This window comes from Podarcis tiliguerta (assembly GCF_965153285.1).
Source record: "Podarcis tiliguerta genome assembly, chromosome: 3".
Taxonomy (NCBI): Eukaryota; Metazoa; Chordata; class Lepidosauria; order Squamata; family Lacertidae; genus Podarcis; species Podarcis tiliguerta.
Window position 1 is genome coordinate 15,193,836 of NC_139536.1, and position 20,882 is coordinate 15,214,717.

General features: G+C 39.0%; 1 protein-coding gene across 5 annotated transcripts in view; it reads left to right on the forward strand.

Annotated features, from left to right (window-relative positions):
* Positions 1–20,882, forward strand: part of FBXO11 (F-box protein 11) — a 69,199-nt gene that overhangs the window by 1,763 nt on the left and 46,554 nt on the right. Inside the window, exon 1 of one of the 5 annotated variants that reach the window (XM_083432853.1) lies at positions 430–590. The exons of 2 other annotated variants lie outside the window; for them this stretch is intronic. The gene's annotated coding sequence lies outside the window, so the exon portion shown is untranslated. Of the gene's footprint in view, positions 1–429; positions 591–5,992; positions 6,100–20,882 lie in introns of those variants that run through there. 2 more of the 5 variants (XM_083432854.1, XM_083432857.1) reach the window with 2 other exon arrangements.

The following is a 20,882-nucleotide window of genomic DNA, read 5'->3' on the forward strand; positions in this document are numbered from 1 at the left end:
GGCTGGGTGCCTTTTAAAAAAATAAGCTCGTTGTGGGTTCCTCTCAGGTAGGGAAGGGGGGGTCCGAGAGCAGAGCGCCCCCTTTCGGTTCCCCTCTGAGGGAGGGGGGAGAGGAAAGAGGCCCAGGATCTCTCTCTCTTTTTTTTTGGCCACAGGGTGGGGAGACCACTTCCCTTCCTCCCCCCCCCCACCCCCGTGTCCGGGACACGGCGTGTATCCCAGTAACTTGTGTTGACACCTTTCCTTTTATTCTCTCCGTCCCCTCCCAACTCTTCCTCTCAGCCCCCACCCCCTGATTGCCTCCCTCCCTCTTTCCCCCTCTTTTCTCTCCCTCTTTTTGTAATGGTGTCTCATGGAGACAAGAACTGCTCTTTCTCCCCCCCTCCTCCTCTTCCTCTCCCTCCCTCCCTCGCCCTGCCCCAGTGTTTTTGCTGCGCAGTTTGCATTCAGTGTGGCTTTGGTTACCCGGGGCCCGGAGGAAAAAGAGAGAGAGAGAGAGATCGGGAGGGTTTGTGTGTGTGCGGAGGGGGTGTTGTTCGGTGGGGTAGCACAGCACCGAGGAGAGGAATCGCAGACCGTTTTCTGTCCGGGTAGATCATCGGCCATTTATTTATCTGCCTCCTGCCTCCTGTCTCCTCCACCCGCCCCCCTCCGCCCGTTTCAGCCCGTCGTTCTCTCCCCTCCACCACCGCCACCCAGTTCACCCACCGCCCTAAATAAAAACCCACAAATATTTGCTCCTGGTGTCAGGCTGCTGCGGCTGGCAGCCGAGGAGCCTTCTCCTTTTCTCGCGCGTGCGAAGGTTTCGCTTCCCTGCCTGTGCGTGCTGGTCCTGGGCCTAGTGTAAAAATGTTGTCAGATTGGAGGTAGTCAGGGAAGCACCATTGTCTGAAAGAACTGGGAATGTAGTCGTGGTAGGGAATCCTCCTCCTCTTCTTCTTCTTATTCCTCCCCCCCTGTTTGCTTTCCTTCCTTTTTCCGTAATGGAGGCTTTAAACGTTCATCGTGCAAATAAATAAAAACAGGGTCTCGGGGGTTTCTATTACTGGGCGGCCCGCGGCGGGGAGGGTGATCGCTCGCTCAGCTGCATAACTGTTGCCATATTAATTGGCTGGGGTTCTCTCCCTGTGTTGGTGTGCTGTCGTCGCAGGGTTATTTTCTAAAGGAGAAGAACAGGGGTGGGATCGAAGGAGACATTTTGCATTTATTATCTGGTGGGTTGGATTTTTTTATTTTGTATGCGCCGGTGTCGCACCTATCGCATGATAAAAGGAGAATGACCTGTGGTACGGTGGTTAAGACGTTTAACAAAAACACCCATAGCCGTTGTTGTCTTTTGTTTGAGAGTGTGGGGATAATACGTTAGAGGGGGAAATGTTGTAGTCTTAAGAACTGCATTGAAACTCAAAGAGTTTTTGGTTTTTTAAAAAAAAAGATAAAACGGGCTTCCATTAACTCATTAAACAAAGGGACAGTAACCTGCTGAAACGCTTTTAATTCTTTCTTTCCTCCATGGCTTTCCTCCCCCCACCCAATTGGTCAACACAAGAATGTTGCCCAAACCACATAGCTGTGTATTTTCAGAGGATGTGATGTCCTATGCCCAATTATGGCTTTTGTGTAAACCATTAAAAATCTTTCTCACATCACTTACATAATTACTGATCATGCTTTTTTTTTAAAGGAGTTCACTTCCTCCTTTTGTATGTACTGTATTGTACATTTTTGCCCTCTTCTGTTACATGTGCATGGAGGTTTTTTAATTACGAGCTTATGTGTTGACAATTTCTACATAGTTGAGCAAGGTTTCGTGACAGGTGAGGAAAATGTAAAGGGAAGATTGCTGTTGAATACTTCTATTAATTACTGAACTGGAAGTTTTCATTTTAAAATATTTCTAGGCTGCTTTGGGGGCAATGTCCATCAGAAGTGGCTTATAAATGTAAAATATGAAAAGAAAACAACATAAATGTTCTCAGTGTTAACCACCAGACCAGGCTTAATTATTCTGCTAGTACTAATTTCTTACCTCTGGATATCATTCATTTTAATACAAAATTTTAGGATTGAGATATTTGTGCATAATATAAATATTCACTTGACAACTAAGAAGACATATAGTTAATCTCAGCAGGAGATGTTCTGCAGCCAAATAAATGATAAGCCCTTTCGTGTTTACATATTAAATATAAGAATTATTAGGGTGGCTGACAGATTTTTGGGCCTGAAAATTTCCTCCAGTTCTTTATTCATGTGAAACACCAAGGAAAGTATATTTATGAAGGTGTGCTTGAGTTTTTTTACTCAGACTTTTAAAGGTCAGTGGTAATATCTTTCCTCAATGTGATCTTAATAAATTGACCATTTAAAAAATATATATTCATCTGTTCTTCCTTAATTTTGGATCTCTTCTGGGTGTTCTAAGATTCAAGTATCTTTTAAATTGGGATAATAAGCCTAATTATTCTGAAGTAAATGGCACTAAGAGAAGAGTATTAATTCTAAGTGTTTAAGATTGAAGACCCAAAGTCATTGGCCTTCCATGGTCACAAAGGCAGGTCAATCAAACAAACAAGACTTTAAGGTACCAAGGGTATATCTGCTCTTTGCAATATGTATCTATTTTGTATTTAGAAGAAACCTTATAAAACAATTGAGAAAATAAGTCCCTTCATATGTAAGATACTAGGAATTACTTTAGAAAGATAAACAGAAGTACAGTAGAGACCTATTAGATGAGGCAATGAGTATAATAGCACTCTAGGTTTAAAAATGTGAATTCTAGGGATAAGTCATATGATAACAAATTTAGACTTGTTTAAGATCTGTATACTTTTTGCATGCTTGATTTGAATGTTAAAATTGTAATGTGTATTTCTTCAACAAGAGCACTGCTTCCAAGCATCTCTGTGATGAGGTGTGCTTATACATGCAGTGTTCATTGTAGAAATGCCAGTGGTTTGTGCACATGGTGAACAAATTTGTGTAAGCATGCAATCAGAGCAGACAAGAAAAGTCTACAAGTATTGGGGGAAATGCAGTTGTGTGAATCAATCCTCAGTACTGTACAAAACAGGAAGTGAATCGTGCAGTACTGAATTTATATCTTTCTGTGCTATTCACTTCAGCTGAGTTATTTTCAAATTAGTTTTATGATATTTCTAAAAAGGTTCTAGCTTTCCAGTTGGAGTGCTACAATGTTTTACTACAAGATGAACTTCTTTTTTGAGGGAGGGCAAAATTTAGGAGCCAATTTGGAAGAGAAACTCACTGCTTAGTGAAATAACCCAGGTGTTAGTCACCAGACCCAGTTATTTAGCCATCAGTATTGTCTGTATATTTGTATCCTGACTATGGTGCTTTCTAGTGCTATCCTAGAAATATGGCTCTTGGACTGAATGCTAGATGTTTTATCTCTTGGAAATATGTTCAAGTTAATATACAGTGGTTACATACTCTGCTAACCTAGAAATAGCACCTCAGGTTAAGAACTTTGCTTCAGGATGAGAACAGAAATTGTGCAGAGGCGGTGCAGCGGCAGCAGGAGGCCCCATTAGCTAAAGTGGTTCTTCAGGTTAAGATCTGTTTCAGGTTAAGTACAGACCTCCGGAACGAATTAAGTGCTTAACCTGAGGTACCACTGAACATAGTTTTGTCTCCTGTAGTATATTGTAGAATTCCATTTTAGAGATTTATAGTAAAAGCATTATCATGACAATAATTTAAATTGGCAAATGATACCTGCTGAACCCCAGTCTATGTATTCTACCTAATTCAGACCTAGTTGTGACTTAAGCAGTTTTTATATATAACTTGTTACAAAAGAATGTAATAACATTGCAAGCAATGCAGTGGGGATAGATGGATGCACATTCTGTTGTGGACTTTTATGTTCATAGTTCCTGATCCAGCAAGCAATCCAGGATCTTGCTTCCACACATAATAATAATAATAATAATAATAATAATAATAATAATAATATCTTTATTGTCATTGCCCCCTTCGGGGACAACATGGATCCGTTCAGCTGAATTAGGGTGATATTGGGAATAGAATATGGATTGATTTTTAAATTAGGCCTTTTAACATTGATTTAAAAACAGTTGTGTGATCTGACTTCTTTGGTTAATTTCTTAAAATTGATTCTTATGTAATTATACCATCAAGCATGTTATTTACAATGAGTATAGACTTCAAGAATTGCTTTTGGACGACTAAGCAAATGATCTAGTAAAAAACACAAACTCTTTGTATGAATTGAATGTCTCAATATAACAGTAACTTGCTAATTGTCTTTAGTTTTGTAAGGATATGTGGGATAGTCTGGCCTGATGCACCTTGTTCACTGTTGCTTCTACTATATAGTTGAGTTCATGTGGACTAATTTGTAAATAGTGCAGATATGTGGTGGACTTTACTGAAGGTCAGAAATATTCATCCTTACCTTTCATATGTGTTACATTTACCACACATCAGACATGAATCCAGAGTTAATTAATGAGAAGGCATGTGCTGAATACTGGCATCAACAATGTATTTGAAGTTGAAGTCTACTTAAGACTGTGTGCCAGATTGCTAGATACACCTTCTCCACTATGCATGGTTAATGCTGCTTGTTTATGGCAGGGTAGTTTACTAATCATATTAGTTAGTCCTGTCACCTTTATAATAGAATCATAGAACTGTAGAGTTGGAAGGGACCGCGAGGGTCATCTTGTCCAACCCCCTGCAATGCAGGAATCTTTTGCCCAACGTGGGACTTGAACCCACAACCTTGAGATTGAGTTTCATGCTGTACCAACCAAGCTATCCCAACAGCAATAATCTGTTTAGGTGAAGACATGCTTCCACATACTGTAGAAAAGGTGACCATCTTGTGCTATACATGTGGACTTGATCCAGTGGCTAGAACCAGATGTGTGTTCAGTGCCGCTATTATGATCCAGCTACAGGAGACCACACACAGCACTCGTTTGTATGTAAGTGTGCAAGAATCCAGATTCCCAGTAGCCACTGGCATATAAAGCTTGTGTTTTCTGTTCCAGTCACTGCAGGGGAGGTAAAGGCAAATTCTGTTTGGTTTCCAAACTTTACCAGAAAACCTCACAATCTCCTGCAAACAGTGTTTCCAAGAACTAAGCACAGAAATCTGCTTCTATATCTGTATTGCCCATGCTAAATTGGATAATCTCTCTTCATCCCACCAGATTTATTGACTACATGTTTCATTTTTAAAAAGGTGAAAAACACAATACTGGCACCTGTGCAGAACTAATCAACATGTGACTTAAAACTAAGGTGTATTTCATTCAACTGCCTAATGAATATACAGTAGTGTGTATGTATAGGCTACTAACATGTATATATGTGTTACTTGTAAGTTGTATGAATTATTCTTAAGGAATTATTTCTTGGGAAAGCAAGATGTTAGGTATGTCATTCTATTTCTCATAATATAATACTGATTTTCATTTTTTTTGGAAACATTTTTAAATTAAGAAAGCTGCATTAATGAAAGTTTGTATTCAAAGTATTGTAAATTCCTACACCCTTCCTACTGCAACTGCTCAATCCTGCCAAAGAGTTGAGCCTATGGAGACACTCCAGAATGTTGTATGAGAGAACTGGCAGATATAGGAGGTCCACATTTGCACATATGGAAATGTCTTCCACACATTCAAGAAACTCCATGCACTTAGTTCTAATTAAAGCATTTGTCATGGGTCTAGATCCCATATCTATCCTGATAATTTTATATACCTGATCCTGAGTTGGAAATTTATGAGGCCACTTTGCAGCTCACTGCTTGTTTTTTTGTGTGTGTGTGTGCCTATACAATGTGTGGCATGTGCTGGTTTGTAGATATTTTTGTCTCCTAGCACTGACCATTTTGTTTGATAGATTGACACTGTGCTGTGTGACATCATGGCATCTCATAAACTGGGATGACCTCTGTAAAGTAGCTGTGGTCATATCTGCTTAGTTTTAGCTACAGAAAAGCTGGAAAGTGGTGAAGTTTGCTGCCTGTGTCCTTGATGGTGAGACACTACTTGCTTATTTTCGAAACAAATATTGACATTTTCTGTTTGATTTTATGAGGTATATCTTTAATATATAACCCGGTGATACTGCTTGTACTCACATATCATTCTCAAATATATGTAGACAAACTGCATTTATTTTTTTTTCACCACACATTTAATTTTAAATATAGTTACGTTTTAAAGAGGACTTCCAACATGCCAGGTGGAACAATGAATAAATACAGTGGCATAGAGCAAAAATGTGAACCGAGAGGATAAACTTTAATTCAGAACAGTTACAGGTTGGGGATGCGGTCCTGTTTCTTCTGAAATGTCCTTATCCTCAGCAGAACCAGGATTTTGTATATTACTTTTAGAAGGTAAAGCTGTCAATATAAGGGTGTTGGATTCCATTAGGTAGATATTTTTAAATGTGTCTTTAATATTTTATAGTCTTTCAGCCTGTTTCCAATATTTGCTGAACTAGCAAATAGTGGTTGGACTAAGCTAACTTAGTTTAGGGTGTGGAATATTATATTGCGCTTATACAATGTTAAAATCATGGTATATTGGAGTTGCAGGAAGATACTAAGATGACAGGTTTTGGGATTTATTGATGTGGTCAGTTTTTCCTAGTACATGGTAATGTGCACTTCTAGCACTTGAACTAGCTTCTGTTAGTCTTGGGATGCAGTCTTCTACTCCAGTAGATTCCAGACACTTTGCCTCTTGGGAGTTCTCACCTGTTGACTATTATCATATTCTTGGGTGTACATTTAGTTCAGTTAGGTTACTGGTTAGGTCTGTGTACAAACTGCTCTTGAGTGTGTGCTCAGAAACACACTCATGTATTTACACATTGTAGAGAAAGATAGCATCAGTATTAGGCAGTCTTTCGGGGAAGCTTTTATACCACTAGGGATCATCTTGTAGGTAGGATCTCTGAAAAGTTTCTAAGGAACTCCAAGGTTTCCTGGAACATAATTTGAAAACTACTGTTCTGTTCTGGCCAAGTTTGTACTTTTGTTAAAAGGAGAAAGAAGATGATAAGGTTAGAGCCGCAGTGTCTAGTTGATTGACCAGCTTGATTGATTGAAAGGTTTCCAATTTGTTTTTAAAGGTGCCCTCACAATAGGAAGCAGATCTTTTTGAAAAGTTTTATTTTTAAGAAACAAGTTTTTTGTCTATTTGTGTCTCAGTGAACAAGATGAGGTGTGGGTTTTAAAAGAAAACAGGGTTCTTGGCTCTCACTCATGAATGAATCCAGTACTTCAAATTTGTGGCCAGTTAAGATTAGCTCTTGTGCAATGCTTTGAAAGTAATTATACAGGTTTCATTTATGTAGTAGTTCTTTATTTATTTTTACCAGCAGCTTATCAGATGTTTTGAGAATTCAGTCTTGTATAGAAAGTACAATACATTTTTATATATGCTGTAAGCTGCCCAGAGTGGCTGGGGAAACCCAGCCAGATCTAAAGAGTATAACTATAATTATTATTATTAGTCTAGGATTAGAGATTTCCATATGGAAAACAACTGCATGTAGGCTTAATAGGAAAGAACCATTTTTAGAATTACCTTTGGAAGTAGGCTTGATGTTTCACCATCATATACATTTTGCTAGTTCTGTATATGTTAGACTTTGGCTGCAATACTAAATGTGCTTTGAACACAGTGAAATTTCTATATTAGCAACATTTTTGGCTGTGTTTTATTGGGCCCTGATTGTACCACCTGTGTAAGGTTCTACCTACAAAGATCTTGCAGAGGCTGAAATAGAACATGGTTTGGGAGGGACATTGGTAGAGGCAAAGTTAGCAGTTATGGTCAAGATTGGGATGTCAACTTGAATTCACAATAATTTCTCATACTGCATTTCTCTGCCTGTACACACACACACACACACACACACACACACTGAGAATGAGAAAATTTGTGTGAGAGACAGACAGTTGCCCCCCTCAATACATCTCTTTGTATGCTTATGAAGAAAGTACCCCCATCCCCTGATGCAACTCTCTGCCTGAGTCTGCATCCTATGAACTGTTTCCATGGCAAGATGTCAGAGCAGGTCTACAAACATGGCAACCAAGCAGCAACAGAACTCACTGGGAACCACAGAGGGAACAAATGAACAAATAGAATACTAGCCCAGCATCAATATAAAGGTACTGTACTCAGGATGACAGACAGGTTGAGTAGGATTGTGCTGGAAAAGTAGATAATTTGCTGTAATAGGGAAGAATTGATGTGTTCTTTTTTCAGGCATAGGAGGTACCATATTTAAAAATGGATGCATTCTTTCTCCACGGGAGAATATGGGGGGGGGGGGAATCAACAGGTTATAATATTGATATACAGTAGGAATAAACATAAACTGGTCACATACAGCACTTCATTAATAGTACTATAAAAACATAGTATAAAATGAAATGGTAGATGCATTTTGTGTTATTAAAGCGTATTTTAATCATGCTGGTATAACTGGAATGATTTTAGCTCATTAAACTACAATAGTGATATCCTATTGTAATGTTCTGCCTTTGTAACATACTTCCACTAGTGCAAATGCCCTGCTTGCAACAAACAATCTGCTTCAAATGGTTGGAGGAACCTAGAGCAGATTGGTGATACGGGGTTGTTGTTTTTTTGGGGTTGGGATGGAAAGTCCTTCCCATCCTCTGATGTGATGTTCATTGTCTTCCAATGATCCATCCCTACAGTAATTAACAATGAAGATCTTGGATCTTTATGATATTCAGAACTAGGTTATCATAAAGGAATGGTGAAAATCACCTCATCAAGCAGCAGATTTTGGTGCTGCAAAGGTCAGCAGATCCAACCTTGGGGCATAATTTAATAGGAAATTATCTTAAGCCCCATTCAAATTGTAGTTGCTCAAGGTAATTTCTTGGTGGCTTGCGTCTCACGTTACTGAGCAGGATGTGGCTGGTGTCATTTGGATTCCCTACTTTAAACACTAAAATATCTTGGGCCAGTCATTGATGTAGAGTGATTTACTTCCAGTTGAGAAGGTAGGCAGACCTACCTTGCTGGTGGAGGACTGTTTTTTTTTGCACAGTTACAACAAGCCTCAGGTGTGTCTTCCACACTAGGCATGGAAACGTTAGTTTGAATTGGAAGTTATATGCATAGATTACTTTATACATAAGCCCTACTTAATAATGAATGAAGCAGTCTGATTTCTGATCTGTGTCACATTTATAAGTGTTCACCCATAAGTCTGTTACATCTTGTGTGTGGTTTAAGAACAGCTTAGTTTATGAACAACTTGGATTAAGAACGCTGCAAACCCGAAGTAGGTGTTTTGGTTTGTGAACTTTGCCTTGGAATAAGAATGTGTTTCGCTTCCTGTTGAGTGTGTTCCATTTGTAAATTGAGTCCGCCGCTGCTATGGGAAAGCACACCTTGGTTTCAGAATGCTTTGGTTTAAGAACGGACTTCCGGAATGGATTAAGTTCGTAAACCAAAGTACCACTGTAATGCCTACTCACATAGGGAGTTACATGCATAGACTCCAGTTTAAGAAGTTTCTAAGTGCAGTGGGGGAGTGTGCATGAGCCATGGGTGCAATATCACATGTACAGACTTGAATGCTGGAATGATAATGTGAAGCAGCGCATAAATTAAAGAAGCCAGTAACCTTCAGTGCTGTGTATTGTGTCAGAGCAGTGCTGTATGTTTCTTTTCGTAGATTTGGTTGATTTGACATTATCTATTTAAGCTGTTATAGATGTTACTTGCAGCTGCTAAAAATAGAGAGATAGAAGAAAGTAGTAATTGAGGCTTATAGCTATATAAATGTAATAATGCAGTTGATATATTTTCAAATTTAAAAATGCATGCTTTTGGTATTGAAAATACTTACTCTTCTGCTGCCTGTGACGATTTGTTATAACTCATGATTATAGTGAGTGGAATCATGACTTAGTTGGTCTGAGTAAAGCAGCCAAATTGTACTTAACAAATCAATACTGGGTTACAGGAATGTAACCATGAAACTACTGGTGCTATGCCAAGAGAGGCTTGGGAGGAGTTAGTAAATGTATGGCTTGAGATTTCTTGTATTACTGTTAATTGTTCTTAGCTATGTTGATTCAACATGTATTGCTTCCAAGGCAGCATAACATGAGGAACCGTGAACATGCTGTTATCCAAGCCAAAATGTGGCCTTGGAAACTTTAGTTACTGCAACAGTGACAAGCAAGGTAATCTAACAATGACAATTCTTGAGATCGATATCCCCTTCACTTAGTCTCCTTTTGCCACTGATTTATTGTAACCAATAGAATTGTAGCATACAGATGAATATTAAGAGAGTGGCGATGAGTGGTTGAATTAAATCTGTCATAATTAGTAGCTCAGATGGGGCAAGACTGACTGTGGCCAATATAATCATAGCAATTAGATACTCTAGTCATTAATAGTAGTTGAGTTGCTTGTTCCTTTTGAGTATAGACTGTCGCACAAGTTTCAGCTAATTTCAGCTGTTTAGAAACCTTTACATGTTTAAGTTTACCAGACTGCATCATTATGGAAACTTGTTTAAAGTGCTTTGATTTTTATCAAGAAATTTAAAACTTAACAGGCTTGTCTTCTAACTGAGCATTTTCAACTCAAAGAATAGGGTTGGCAAAGTATTCTCCCACTCTGTTTACAAGTGGGAAGTGCTTATACTAGAGGAGGGTGAGTTTCTAGGTTCCCTTTTCTACCTGTAACCTCTCACGTTGCCCTAAATGATGTTCTTGTAGGGAGAGGTTACCCTTCAAGAGCTACTTTCCAGGAGCACAGACTTTTTTGTCAACAGAGACTGGAAAAACTCAGTGCATATTTTGAATCTGTCATTCAGCCATATTAACTTAAGAAGAGCCCTGCTGGATCAGGCTAGTGGCCCATCTAATCCAGCATTCTGTTCTCTTTTTTTAAAAAATAATATTTATTAGATGTTTAATAGTTACAAAAAGAAAAAGAGTAAAAAATAAAAGAAAAAAACAATAAAAAAATTAACAAACAATACATCAAAAATAGAAAGAAAAAACAATACAGCAAAACAACAAGAAAAAAAACTAAAACATTTAAAAACACATCCAAATTTCATTTCTTTATCTTTCACATGCTTGTTTCCTTGACTTCCTCGCACCACCCTTTTTTGTATTCTAGTTCAAATTAGTTGGTTCAACAAATCCTTTCCCTCTTTCTCAATTTTTGTTCTATAATTTATCTTAACACAGTTTAACTTTAAATTTTCCACTTTAACAATTAATTTTTTATATAATTCTTAATAACACTTCTGCTAAAGCCATATAACTTCATTCCAATATTCTTCTAACATTCATTAATTTTGCAATATTTTTGTAAATATACTTTAAATTTTTTCCAATCTTCTTCCATCGACTCTTCTCCCTGGTCTCGGATTCTGCCAGTCATTTCCGCCATTTCCATATAGTCCCAGCATTCTGTTCTCACAGTAGACAACCAGGTGCCTGTGGGAAGCACATAAAGAGCCTTTCAACTCCAAAGTTTGGAGAAAGAATGGGGATTGTTTTGCAGTTGCACAGTGAATGTCCATTGGGCAGCAGCATCCAGGAGTGCATGTTCTCATAGTCTTTCATTCTGTTGTAGACTTATGCCTTTGAGCAATGTTTTATAGAACAGCTTTGAAAACTTTTGTTGCCCAAATTTTGTATCGGATATAAATGTGTTAAACGTGAACAGATTTATGCTAAAGTAGAATTAATATTTTAGAGTTGGAAAAGTTTCATTATTTTCAGTATTGACATGTAAATTACTGAATAAATTGGACATCATGGTTTTTAAAAGTCCGTTTGAAATTCTGGTTTTCTTGTTTCCATCAGGAATAGGACTAGGCTTCCTCAGTCTTGGGCACTGATGGCATTGGGTTGCAGTGTCCCAATCAGTCCAAGCCAATGGTTCTTGTAATGCAACAGCATCTGGAATCCTCTGTTGGGGAAGGCTGCAAGAGATCGTCAGAAAACCCCCTCAAACTCTGATTTCTATGAAAACACATTTTTGATGGCAATGTATCACATCACTGAACTGTCTTTATTTGGGGGGGGAGGGGTCTAATTGGATTGTTTTTGTATATTGATTATATTCTGAACTTGGAAGTCTGTTCTTAATATGCTTTTTAGAAACTTGTAGTTTTTCTGTGGCAGGCAAAAAATGATTGCATCGCAAATGACTTTAGTAACACTCCTGTGATGGTAGGGTTCCGTCTCAAAAGGACTGATTATGGAGATGTTGCTGGAGTCTGTCTTTTCACTGCCTGCTGAGGCAAATGTGTGTTTCCCTAAAGCTCAGATTGTAAAAGAAGTAATGATTTTTGCATAGTTCTTTTCCTGGAGAACTGATTCGTCTAGATCTCTAATAATGGGTATTTGGTTCCATTACGTCCATGGAAATGTACTCTCCAGTTCATGGAAAAACACAAACTTCTATGCAGTTAAGTTTCAGCATTTGTGAATGGGCGTTGATGGATGACTTACGAAGGTATGAGCAACAAAAAACAGAGAAGGTTGTCAATATACTTCCTTAAATAATTCTAGTGTGCTCCTTAATTATGAAGGAAGATTCTAGAGATTATGCTTAGTTAAAATGTTTTGCAGAATAACAATGCTTGACTTTTCAGAGTTAGGGCTGCTGCGTTCAGTGGGGTATACTGGGGAACCTGCATCCCTCCAGATGTTTTGAACTACTCCCATAATCTTCTACCATTGGCAGTGCTGGCTGGGACTGATGGGGGTTGGTGTCCAACACATCTAGAGGGCACCATGTTGGCTATGCCTGGGGAATACACAACAGAAAGCGTGTTTCAGACTAAAGCCTCAGTGTATTAACCAAAGAGAGAGATGCCTTCTGCATAGCATATCTTTTTGGTCTCAAATGTTTATGTAGTTAATATATTTGTATCTCTGAACATGCAGTTGGAATTGTGGCAGTGCCTGGCTGCAGGGATTGATAGGTTGTACAGGATTAACAAAATTAACATGGTATGCACAGCAGGTTAAAAACAATGCTTAAAATAACATTATTTAAATCAGAACCCATGAAACCAGCTCAGTTGAGTGTGTTGTGGCCTCTACAGTTCCCTGGGCTGCTTCAAATTTACAAAGAAAATTAAGCAATCTCTTCTTACTTCAAATCTCTTATAAACCTGTTAGGAACCTTTATTTGATTTATTTTGAAAGTGTCCCTTTTCTGAAATAAAAATATAGCTTATGTGCACCGTCTTACATTTAGGAACTCTGGAAGTACTTGCAGTGATGTTTTGTAACCATGGGCATTACTTGTTGGGCACAACATTTTTAGACTTGAAGTTGTGGTTTGCTAACTTGAACAAATGCTGCAAAATGGATGAGTGAGTCCATGGCTGATGACAGTAGTATATTATCCATTTTGGTGTTTGGGCATTCATCAGAAACATGAGAAGGAATGGTACTACTCAGAGTTCAAAATTAGCAGGGCGCCAGGCACATTTTTCGCCTAAAGATTCTCCATCCGTGAGCACCTCAAAAAGTCTGGGTGCCATTTTTTGCACCTGGTTGACACTCAAGGATTCCTGGAATGTATGTTCTTTGATGCCTCAAAGTATATGTTAAGGATAGACAATATGTTAAGGAGTTTAACAATAAAGTGTTTTGCAAACTGAAGTATAGTACCAATATTTTTATTGTAAACACCTAATTAAACATATATTATCAGTTTCTGCTAAAAATGTGATATTAACAATGTGTCACATGAGTGAATTGCGTATTAATTAATGCTTATCAAAATAATTAAAAAGTATTGCCGACCCCTCACCTCCCGTGGTGACTAGACATTCTGTTTTGGCGCCCACAACCCAGGTCCCAGAAGCCATTTGGCGCCTGGCTTTTCTATCCTAGTTTCTAGCACTAGTACTACTTAGGATTTGCTGTTTGATGTCACTTTTCTGTGTTTTTTGTGATGCTGAGAAATGGCCACTTAACTGCATGTTTCAAATTTCCATATTAGACTCCAGTCTTATACTTGCTTGTATGGGAGTAAGCTTCATAGAACTCAGTGTATGCGCAGAAAGCATTGCATTACAAATCTGTGAAGCAGGGAAGTATATGGCAGTAGTGGGCCAACCTTTTTAATCAATGCATTTAACTCCACCTTTACAGTTACATCTTAAGGTGGCATAGCAAAAGAGTGAGTAGCAGTGTGACCGGTCCTTACTCAGAGTGAAGAACTTCCTTTCAATCTTGAACTGCAATTTAGTATTTGCTGATTATTATTATTTTGGATTTTTGTTCTGTTTTGTGTGGAACTTGGTCTTTATAATTGGGCTGGGTGATGTATCAATACATTGTCCAAAACTGGTTTGATGTCAGCATCATGGTAACGGTTTCATAATATTCGACGTGGCAATATACAGTGGTACCTCGGGTTACATACGCTTCAGGTTACATACGCTTCAGGTTTCGGACTCCGCTAACCCAGAAATAGTACCTCGGGTTAAGAACTTTGCTTCAGGATGAGAACAGAAATCGTACTCTGGCGGCATGGCAGCAGCAGGAGTCCCCATTAGCTAAAGTGGTGCTTCAGGTTAAGAACAGTTTCAGGTTAAGAACGGACCTCCGGAACGAATTAAGTACTTAACCCGAGGTACCACTGTATTGTGAATCACAATGTGTGTGTGCACTATGTAAAAAATTGCCTGGTGCCAAAAATGAAAGTAGGAGTTTCTAGGTAGAATTGGGATAATAACTGATGGAGACATCAGAAGGCAGCCGTGTTCAGGAAAGCTTTTAATGTTTGAAGTTTTATTCTGTTTTTAGTCCTCTGTTGGGAGCTGCCCAGAGTGGCTAGGGAAACCCAGCCAGATGGGCAGGTATAGTAATAATAATAATAATATATAAAAAAAATGGTGGTGGTATATATTCACTGTCTAAATTAGAATCTCTAGATCAGAAGTTTTCAACCTTTTTGAGTCCAAGCTCCCTTGACCAACTACGTTCTTTCTGTGGCTCCCTTGTGGGGAAACACACTCCAAGCCTCAGAAGCCTGGTTATGTCACCCATTGCCTGCAGAGCCAGCAGCCTCTCACCCCTTTTCAAATGCCCTCCCTTGTGGAGTGTTCCTTCAGCGTCTTCTCCCCTCCTGTCTTCTTGGGAGCCCTCAGGCATCACAGCCGCCACCTCAATCTCTGAGCCACCCCCCTGCCCCAAAGAGAAGTGTCTGCTCACACTGCCCCCCAGGCGCCTGGGAAGAGGATGCCCCCATTCTTATCGGCCCAGCAGAGACTGGTCAAAGGTGAACATGAAGCCAGTCTCTTACTCACCCGTGGCACCCCTATCATTCAAGGCACCCTAGGGTGCCACGGCACACTGGTTGATAATCACTGCTCTAGATAATTCTTCAACATATAGTTTCTAATGTATATGAAGTTCCATGTGTTTCTCCATATTTAGTTAAATGTTTATTGCATAAACTTAATGCACAGCATTTTGCAAAAAATGAATATATCTGTTAGACTGTCCTGTGGGAAAGACCACATAATATTGCCTTTTGTAGCCTTCGGTGAAAAGATTGGTCAGAGCTGATTATTCTTGATTTTTATAAGAGCTAAACTAGAAGAAACCTTAACTAGTACCTAAGGGATTTTTATTTTATTTTGGGGGAAAGGGCTAGTTTGGTAGCTTAGTTGGTGTTTGGGATAGAGAACGATATTCAGGCTATTTGCCTCCTTAAATCCAAGCAATGCAATGCAATGCAATGCAATGCAGTATTGACAGTTCTGGCAATGCATTTGCATGAGAGAGGCTACAAAGCTACACAGTTCCTACAATTTTGAAATGTCCAACCATGTGAAGTTCTTTTTGTGGAGTTCAGTGTACTGGTCTTGTGTGCTCAGTCCTTTTGCCCTATTTATCACAGTAATTGCTACCTCTCTATGCTCCATTGTGACCTCAAAAGATAAATTAGGAGCATCCTGTTGAGTCAACAGTGTTGACAATACCATACCCTAAGTACTTATAATTCTGTAGAGAGGTGTCTTCTGTGGCTGCTTTGTGGCTAACAAAGTTTTGATGGTCACCAAAGGCTGAACCTAAGCATTTTTCAGAATTGCTTTAAGAATATTTTTATTTGAATTATTTTCAGTAGATGAGGTTAAAGCAATAGGAGAGGAGAGCAAGTAAACAATATTAGAACCTTTGGAGTTCCAGCCAATATTTGTTCATAATAGAAACCATACTCATAACAGTAATACTGAAGTTTCCTGGACAGAAAACTTCACTGATCATAATTTGGAATGTTTCAAGTTGACAGTTATCTTACTGCAAATTATCCAATAGCTTAACCTTTGACCGAACATTTCCCCCCACTTTTGCCTCAGCAGACTTATTCAGCAAAGTGAACCACATTGCACTTGATCCACATTGTATATAATGTAGAAGCCAACTCCTAGGGCTGAGATCTCTTCCCCCCATAAAATATTTGAGGAACTTCCCCAAAAAGTTGATGAGCATTGCCAATCAAACGGGGTGTGTGTGCCATGTCTTGTGATCGAATATGCAGGTTGGGGCTTAACCTTGGCCTCCCAATATTTTATTCAAGTTTACATCCTGGTAAAGAACATGCTCTACTTTTTAAAAAGTAGAGACATCACCTTGCCAACAAAGGTCCGTATAGTAAAAGCTATGGTTTTCCCAGTAGTGATGTATGGAAGTGAGAGCTGGACCATAAAGAAGGCGGATCGCCGAAGAATTGACGCTTTTGAATTATGGTGCTGGAGGAGACTCTTGAGAGTCCCATGGACTGCAAGAAGATCAAACGCATCCATTCTTAAGGAAATCAGCCCTGAGCGTTCACTGGAAGGAATACTTTGGCCATCTCATGAGAAGAGAAGACTCACTGGAAAAGACCCTGATGTTGGGAAAGATGGAGGGCACAAGGAGAAGGGGACGACAGAGGATGAGATGGTTAGACAGTGTTCTCGAAGCTACAAACATGAACCTGACCAAACTGCGGGAGGCAGTGGAAGACAGGAGTGCCTGGCGTGCTCTGGTCCATGGGGTCACGAAGAGTCGGACACGACTGAACGACTAAACAACAACAACAACAAAGAACATGCTTCTTACTCCATAAATGTGTGGGATAACCAGCCTCATATAGCCAACATGTATAAGTCTAATTAATGCATGAAGCGGTTAAAACTACCTAGTAGTTCCTTAAGCTGTTTTTAAATCAGCCTTCTTAAAGTCCAGAGAGCATGTCCGACTACACTCCGCTTTCCCTTGCCTGTGTATAGTGAAACTGAAGAGGACATGATCTTTTCTTCCCAATATTTCTGTACTTTCACTTTCTTGATCAGTTCCTCTCTGTTGGTGAGAACCAGGTCCAAGAGAGATTGACCCTCTTTTTGCTTCTTCCACCTTCTTGGCAGAGTTTGAGTTCCAATTGATATTGGGAAAGTTAGTCTCCCATGACTACTATATCTCTCCTTTTTGAATGTTTGGTAATCTGCTATAGGAATGTTTTATCCAAGTCCTCAATCTGTATTGGAGATCTATTGCAAACACCCACAAGGTCACTGTTGTGTCCCTCTCCTAAAATTTTTACTCATAAAATCTGAATCTGCCTTCCATTCTCCTAGTCGTGGATCTCTTCACAAGTGTACACATATTTCGTATACAATGCCATGCCTCCTCCCTTTGTATTTGATCTATTCCTTTTGAGTAGATCAATTTCTACATTCCAGTCATGAGTCTCATCTCACCAGGTTTCAGTAATGCCTGTCAGATCTTATCTGCCATAATGTATTAAGAGCTCAAGTTCTTCTTGCTTGTTTCTCATGCTCTGTGCATTTGTGTAGGTACAACTGAAACCACAAGTCACTCCTCCATACACAGCTGCCTCTGTCCCCCTCCATAGGGAATCGCCTCCATGGTCACCACATGTCTCTTCTCTGGGGAGAGGCAATAATTGTTCTGTACACTGAACACTGCCACCTTAGTGTGTTGTGAGTTCTGGTCTGAATCTGACCTTTGTAAGTAAACCATTTTAAACTTATCAAATGTGGTCTTTTTATCCTTTTATCAGAAATCAGGTCTTCTTCCAAGCTAAGGGAACAAGCGAGTTTTGGAACTCACAATGGCATATTTTAATGGTCTAACAGCCTATATTTCCATGCTTTACTTTGCTGCATGTTTTGTTATTATAAATCTGCTAGGTTCCTCTCACCAAAAAGTGCTTGCCCCAAACTTGGATCTCGGCATGCAGGAATTCTTCTTTTTTATACCTATTTTTTCCCTTGCCACCAACAAAATAAACCCTTCTTTTTATAGTGATCTTCAGTGGGTTTAAGGGAATTGTTGAAAGACACCCCCGTCTATGAATTATCCAACAATTTATCTTGTTCTTCCCAGTGGTGCTGCTGTTTCTGGCTAGTGGTTCACAAGTCTGGAATGGGGCAGGTAGGATTCTGGCTCTTTTGGCTTGGTATTTACTTTGAAGAGGGTAGGGTGTCTGTTACCAAGTTGGAACTAGTATTAGTGATAATGGGACTTGCAAACTCTGTTCCTAAATAGATAAATGGGCTGTATTGAAATTTAGTATTATATCCTCCTTTTGGTACTTCAGTTTTTTGAAATCTGTTGCTGAAATTAGGAGGATCGTGTGAGGCTGTGAGTTAGAACTGTGAGGAAGCACCGTCTGAAATAAGAACTGGTAAATGTCCCTAAAGGTGACTTGTAAAAATGTACTGGGCAAGGTAGTTGCACCAGTTAATATTCCTTCATGTGCTGCTTTGAGGTTTACTTTTTCTTCTTAATACAAGGATTGAGATGCATCTTATATGGGATAAGATGAAAAACAGATAAGTTTGACAGATATGATTAAACAGTTTATCATTTAATTCAGACATCATGCTGCTTGAATGCAAAATCCTTTGTAAAACCTGTAAACCATTGGTTCCCAATTAGGGGTCCGGGGACCCCTGGGGGTCCATGGAACACACCCAGGGGGTCCGTGGCACCACCCCCTGCCAGAGGCTCATCAAGGGCTCCCTATAGCTGGTGTGGGCGGGGGGGGGGGGACTTTAGCAAAGCCTCAACCCCACCACTGGCTTGGCGGGGGCTCCATAAAACTGGTTGGCTGAGGCAAGGGCAGCCATGCGCTCCTCAGCCAAGGAGTTTAAAGAAGCGGAGGGAGGAACAAGCTGTATCAGCGCCTCGCCAATACAGCTTGTTTCTCCCTCTGCTGGTATGAGGGCAGAGTGGGATGGCGGCTTCACTCAGCGCTATATCGCTGGCAAAACTGCTGCTGCTCCTGAGTCCCTCTGCCAGGGTGGATTTGATTTAAATCACGATTTAAATCACTGGTCAGTAAGACTTGATTTAAATCATTTTTTTAACAGAAAGACTCATTCTTGCTGGTATAAACTTAATATTGACAACCAGAGGAAGGTTTCATTTTTGGAATAATACATTTTCAGAGTAGTTTTTACAGTTATATCAAAAATTACTGATTTGGTTATACTATTAGACCGATAATTATGAAATTATTGTGAGGTTTAATAAGTTAACTGTTCATATTTGGGCAACTTTTCTGCTGTACTTTATTGGAAAGAGAAAAATAATTATTTCCTTAATAACTATTTAAACAATTTATTTAACTAAAACAGTAACATAGCATATGTATCCATGTTTGTTTGTTTGTTTTTAAATATAATCTATTAGTTTTCTATACTTCATACTTCAACTACATATACTGTTATATTACATTGTATATAGTTTGCTCCTGCGGGCTGAATTCCCTCTGTGTATCCATGTTTGTTAACTGATGTGGTAAAACAATTTTTAAAAAACTTAGACTTGAGTTTTAGCACACATGGAAAACTTAAAACAAATCATTATTTCCTGATGAATAGCCTTTGGACTATAATGTAACTTAAACAGAAAACTATCTTTAGAAAGATTTTTTCTTCAAAAGCATTTTATTTTAAAAATCCAATTTAAATTTCTAAAAATCCGATTATATTTATTTATTTATTTATTTATTTTTAAAAATCATTGATTTTTATCCACCTGTCCTCTCCTACCAGCACAAGCTGTAGAGAGACAAGGGTGGTGATGGTTTCACTTGAGGAATTTATCAGTACATCGCCCAGGCCTTTTTAGTGCAAAAGGCAGCCTGTGTTGTCCCCCCGCCCCCTTGTTTTCTGTGGGAAGCTATGTGGATACATTTTGGGGTGGGAGAAAACAGGTGTAAGGCAGAATCCTAATAAATTCAGAAGTTGGTTGTTCCTGTTGGGCAATCTGCAAAAATAAAAACCTCACTCCATATAAGTACTGTATTTAACTAATCTCTTTAAGCCAAATATTAAACCTGGGCACAGGAGGACTAAATAATAATAAATTACTACTACTACTACTACTACTACTACTACTACTACTACTACTACTATTATCAACATTACAAAATCCCAGCTGTTTTCAGTCTTCACCAATACAAGCCCTGACCAAGCCTTCACCTATGTCTTGAAGGTGCAAGATCCCTCAGCAGAACCATATGCTGCAAAGCTTTGCTAAGATGTATCATAACAGATTACAAGTAAGGAATAGCATGTTTGAATACTCTCTCATATAAAAAGCCTTCTGCATATAGAACACTTGGAAGTTAGGGGCACAATTTCTTTTTTTAAAATTCAGTTGTAGTGGAGCAATGGAGACAAGTTTTTCCTACAGTCTGAAGATAGGCACTTTGTGATAATATCACATATTTTATGGTTTGTTTTTTAGTACAGTATACCTAAAATCCTTTGCTTATTAGGGGCCACCCCACATTTTCTTC